Below are 6160 nucleotides of genomic sequence, written 5' to 3'. Positions count from 1 at the left end.
CCCGCAAAAGTATCTAACATATACTTGAAAGCATCCTTGTTAAGTCGAAAATTCTTTTTGAACCTAAATAAGAAAATAAGTCATTAAACTTTACCACTTTTAAGTTCAATTTCTTACAATTCGTCACTCATCTCAAATGGATTACACAAATCTCGCGATATTTGCCTTTCCATTGTCGCCTGGGAATTTTCGTATGCGTTGCTTTCCAACTCCATAAATAATGCCGCGGCTATTGATTCCATTATAATAGACAGCTATAACTTGTGTCTGTTCGTTGGGTCCAGTTATATGCCAAAGCAATCTGCCGGCGTAGAGGAAGGTAAAGCGAAAACGTAAACAATCCTTGCGGAAAGAATAAATAAACATTTATAAAGTATTTTAGGCCAGTGCAATGAAATTACCATCGTTAAAATTCAGAAAATGTGAACTATATTCGTGCAGGAATACGTTTTAACAAAACTTGGTGGCCACGGCAGGGAATTGGCCAAAAGAACGACAAAAACACACTTACAATTATGAAAGCACTTCACTCAAAAAAATATAACACTGCGGCAATATATTCTATTGCTTTTTTTGTACTAAATGGTGTGGATAATAAAATATAAACGTTTTTCAGTGTTTTTTTACAAATTTTCTTTAATTTATTTTGTTCCAATGTTCACACATTCCGTACCAACAGCTGATTTCGAAAAATCATTTGATCTTCCTCTTCTCTTTACGATTCCGTCGTAATGCAGAATACCAAACTTCGATTGAAGCGGAGCGTAGAACGGGAACGTAATCGAAATGCAGAATAGGGGTGAATAATTCTATCAGTATCTTAAAATTTTGTGTACGTTTCTTCTTATTTTCAACAAAACAGATGTTTTATATTAGTGCTGCCAGTTCTCATAAAGTTGATCCAGATCGTTCCAATGAGATTTGAGCCAGAGCCAGAGCTCGATAAACCAATGCAACGGCCCTAGTGTACGTGTGACTCGCTTTCTCGCTCTTACCTATTGTTTTCGACATTCCTTCTCGCTCGATGTTATTTACATTTTTAAGTTACTTCATTAGGTATGTTTTCGTTATCGCTAACCAAAACATATGCAACAACAACAACACGGGTAACTGGCCTATCGGTTACCCGTAACGGTTACCTTCTGTCAATTCGCTTTATATACAAACTACATATGTAAAGACATAAACTCATTCGTAGTCGTGCCCTTTCTGAAACCATTTTGAGTTTCGAAGCTCACACTGATGGTGCTCAATTTTTCCTGCGCGGGTGGTGTTGTTAGTATCAGTTTGCATAGATATGAGTGTTGTAGATATAATACCGGAATATATGCAGCCCCATTTTGTGCTATCAAAGTCGATTTGCAGGTGATGTTGAGCCTTTGAACTTGACCCTTTCCCATAATATGCGTGGTAGGGCCTTATATGTGATACTAAAAAGGCCGAGGGACAGTTGTCGCAGTTTTCTTGTAGTTTGAGCAAATGTACGTTCTTCTTACAGCCACAGCTGGAATATTGCTATGCCCACATCGTCAAATCGAATTACCTAGAATGAAAAAGAAACGAATATCAGTAAGGATAGATAATAAGTTTTTAATATAACCGGAAGTGCTTAATAAATACAAGATACTCAAGGGGATTTCAGATAACCAGAATCAGGACCTGTAAAGTAAATTCATGTGAACCTCCACCATGTCAAGGCATCTTCCGGTAGCGGGGGTACCCGAAGATTATAACAAGGGATAATTGATAGATGTTGGGGTAATAGATAGTAAATTAGGCGTGCTACAAAAACAAAAACGAATAAATGCAGATGACTGTTTAATCCATTATGCGAAGTTCTTTGAATGGATGTGCAAATTGAAACGGGCAAAGTACTGCTAAAACTGCTTTCCCCGAGTAACCCGGGAACGAATTGATATGACTACGTCTATTCTTCTTTAGCAGCAGTGCCGAGCACCAATTCCCTTTTGGACAGGAAAGTAAACGTTTGGTTGTCTGCAAGTTTATCATATGCATACAGAACATACTCGTTTGCTGGATCTGAGCAGTACATCTAATTCTCCCAGATTTTCTAAACTCAGCGAGGGTATCCTCCTGAATGGTGCATGTGTACCCTGCTGCCTTGCCTGGCGGCTCACCCAACAACACCAGGCACGACGGCTCCAGCGGGTTAGTGGGCTTAGAGTATACCCGTGGTAGCTTTGCCTGTCGTAAGAGGCGACTAAAATTCCAAATTTATTCAAGGGGTTTTGTAGCGCAATCCTTTCAATGGGTTGCCAGCGCAATATATAGCCTCTCCAACCCAATTGTCAACGTCACCTACCCGTGGCGAATCCTGTTTCTTTAACAGCCGAGGCTCTGGCGACCTCATGTTCCTTATGGATCAACATTTGAAGGCGCTTAGTTAGCTGACATCGCTTACTTAACCGGTAGATTCTAAAGTAAAAACCAAAACACAAAATATAGGTTAGGTTGAAGTGGCCGGTTCATGAGGATCTCACATAGACTGAATGAGTCCGTAGTGTTACCAGAAGTTTGTTTTAACGACCAAGCTGAAAACCCTATCAAAAACCAGGACCTATGTTATGAAAAAACTCCGTCCTCTTGACAAATACTAGAAGCTTCCTAGGACTTAAGCCACTTGCTGCTTCTAGATCTGACAGCTTTATCACTCCTAATACCTGGAGCCTTAGCCTGGCAAGCGCAGGGCACGATATTTCTCAGGGGGCCCGGTATTTCTCGGAGGGCCCGCGATTTAGATGTACTAAGACATTTTTTTTAATTCAGGAGAGTCTTTAGTTGTTCCAAGTGGAAATTTTAAGCCGAATTTCAAAAGCAACGAATATTGGTAATGATTTTTTACCTGGTCCCTGGAACAGTGAGGAGACAATAAAAACATCAAACAAAAATATATGTTTACATGAATCCGAAATCGTAGTCTTCGTGGTAACACTGATGAAGGTTCATCTTCAAAAAGCCTTCCAACAATACCACCAACTCTGTATCAAAGTCTAGATTGTTTAAACGGTTTCGATATCGGTACCGTGAATAATGAGTTTTTGCGATCTGAAGAAGTCAACGAAATAATTCGTCCAGGTCATCAAAAGTGTCCTGTTATTTTTCCGCGTGATTGTCATGACGAGGCATTTCCTACCTCGTTGTTAAACAGAATCTTGCCAAATGGAGAGAAAGTGGAGCGTCACTGGTTGGTGTGGAGTGCCAGTAGCAATGCTTTTTATTGCCTACCATGTCGTCTGTTAAGCACCAATACTTTAAATCGACCTTAAATTTGTTGTCCTGGCGAATATTCGAAATTCCAGGTATGGAAGAAGCTATACGCTAAACTGCCATCACACGAAAATACTGAAGATCACATTAAATGTTATATTCAATGCCGATCTTTACAAAACCTAATTCGAAAGGAGGCTACAATTGATACACTTATCAATGAACAGCTAATCACTGAAATTCAAAAGTGAAAAGAAATTTTTTGTCAGTGTGTCACGTGCAAGGGATGGTTGCATCGGACAGGTTGCTGTGGGCTTGATCCCAAACCTGACGTCCTCGTAACTTTTACAAATCTTTTGTGGCTTCTTGTTGTTCACGCCCTCATTACATTATGAGAAAATACGGCACCTGAGAACACAGCCGTATGAAGCTGAAAAACACAAGCAGGTCCTGAGTGAACTCCACAAACAGGCGTCGGACCTCTATGCCAGGAATTGCCCGGTGAATCCTGTACTCAAAGAAAAAAACTAGCAGAGTAGGAACGCACTCTCCCTAAGGAAACGGGAGTCACTCTAGCCCAACTTCGATCTGGATAATGTAACAGGTTAAACTCTTACCTATCCAGAATCAACCCCGACATACAAAACATATGTCCTGCTTATAATGTGTCACCACATGACACCAACCATCTCTTTAGCTGTATTGTGGAATCAACGCCTCTAACACTCCTCTCATTATGGTCCACCCCTGTTGAAACTTTCTGTTTCCTTGGACTCCCGTTAGAGGACATTGATGATAATTTGTGATCTGTCGCACCTATTGGATGGGGCGAAGCACTGCTACAACAAGAGCAGTCGGACAACCCGGAAAGAGAGGCAGGAACTGCATGACCCATCGATCCCGAGCCGTTCCTGTCAGTTGGCTCACAGGGGCATTTATTAGGAAAAGGGGGGAAAAGAGAGAAGAACACTGGAGCAATACGCCAGGTTTGAGACAATCTAAGTTACTGTTAGGAAGTTATAGCACAAGTCGCTACAGGGCAATAATAGACCTATCGAAAGATAACCGAAGAATCCCAAGAGCTTTCTTACAGGGCATTATAGACTGAGCAGCCGTATGCAGAAAGTGGGCATACTATCGAATAACACATGCCGATTTTGTGATCGATCAGCAGACGGCGGACCATATCCTCCAAGAATACGAAGCAATCTCAAAACGTAGGGCTAAGTTTATGGGCTCACCATGGCCAGTGCATTCCCACATTTAATACTTTGAGGGACTAACCCGACCATCTCCGGACCTATTGATATGACTACATTGAACCTCCTAGGGATTGCATATTTATAATGACCGCAATGCGAAAGTCTGATAAAATTTACCATTCTCCATGGAATGCTACATATATAACTTCCCACGTTTTGAATCAGTAATGAAAAGAGCAAAATTTACTAAAATTTTAACTGGTTGTGGGTAAGATGTTGATGTCCTCTCTTAACGCAATGTAATGGCAACGGCGACGCAGGGAAAATAATAAAAATCCTATAAATCTACTGATCATAATTAATTAATCCCTCCCTTTCTATGCAGTTGTATGCATACATATGTACATATGGGTTTTGTTCTCCAAACGCTATTTAAAGAAATCAATTGGTATTTACATGAACTTCGAACTCTTTGGTATTTGCCTTCTTCAGTTGATTATCAACAAAAGCATGACAAATTATCACTAACAAATTCATACATGTTGTTTATATATTTAATATGGTAGGCAATTTACGTACCCTTTCTGGTGCGATGATCCTGGATAATCGGGCCTGACTAGACGAGATTTATTTTGCTTTAACATAGCGTGCTTAACGCGAACCATATCATGTTAGGGCACAATTTCGATTATGCAACCAATCAAAGAAATGTCGTGCTTGTAATACTGCTATGATAGCAGCAGCAGCTCCCGGTGCCGGCACATAAACAACATTTGCATGCGGATCAGTTACATTTTTTGCTTCGGCTACCTATTCAATTTTAATTCACATTACATTATCTACTATTGCAATTTTTAATCAATACAAATCAATATAAATTACCGAAGCAAATACTGGCAAACCAAGATGCGTAATTCCACCCTTTTTTGGGAAAATACATCCAACCAATTTTGTACCGTATTCCAAAGCATGTTGGTTGTGGAAAGTACCTTGTTTACCGGTAAATCCTTGGCAAATGACACGTGAATCTGTATTTAATTGTAGGTTTTGGCATATCCGCTAAATCGCACCCCGGCATATATGATATATATTAGAATAATATAACATTTTTTTTTATTATTTAAAAATACACATTCGTATGAATGAAAAGCAGAGAGTGAATAATGTTGCTTTGGTTGTAGCGATAAGGACACTCCCTGGGAGCGATTTAGTATGACCACCTGAAACCTTCTAGGCCATCCCGTCGATTCTATACATAAAACATAAAACTTAGCAGCGTTTGTGTGTAGTAAGAAATTGGGCCGTTCCATTGGTTTATCGAGCTCTGGCTCTGGCTCAAATCTCATTGGAACGATCTGGATCAACTTTATGAGAGCTGGCAGCACTAATATAAAACATCTGTTTTGTAGAAAATAAGAAGAAACGTACAAAAAATTTTAAGATACTGATTGAATTATTAACATTTAAATAGTTTCGCACGTAAGAAAACTATTTATTTTCCTTACATCATCTTCAAGTTGTTTACTCTTTCAGTGTTTTTGCTTTTAAATATGGCGAGATCTTTTATGTATACACAAATGTACACGTATTTAGTTAAGTGCTACAATAGCTCAACTATATGGTTGGCTCATCTCACCAGTTGATTTTATTTTTTTCATTTCACTGGAGTAGGGATTGTCAGAAGGAGATGGCAAACTTAAAAAGAAACCAACGAATTTTCAACATTTTCT

At 39.4% G+C, this 6160-nt stretch overlaps 1 long non-coding RNA gene across 1 annotated transcript; it reads right to left on the bottom strand.

Annotated features, from left to right (window-relative positions):
• Positions 1-1318: 1318 nt before the first annotated feature.
• On the bottom strand, positions 1319-5655 carry LOC137252538 (uncharacterized). The gene is made up of 3 exons (XR_010953590.1): positions 5313-5655; positions 5010-5240; positions 1319-1543 (listed from the first exon to the last, which is right to left on the bottom strand). It is a non-coding gene; the product is annotated as an uncharacterized lncRNA (long non-coding RNA).
• Between the last annotated feature and the right edge of the window lie 505 nt (positions 5656-6160).

Source organism: Eurosta solidaginis, chromosome 5 (assembly GCF_040869045.1).
Source record: "Eurosta solidaginis isolate ZX-2024a chromosome 5, ASM4086904v1, whole genome shotgun sequence".
NCBI lineage: Eukaryota > Metazoa > Arthropoda > Insecta > Diptera > Tephritidae > Eurosta > Eurosta solidaginis.
This window is presented reverse-complemented; position numbering and strand designations above follow the sequence as displayed.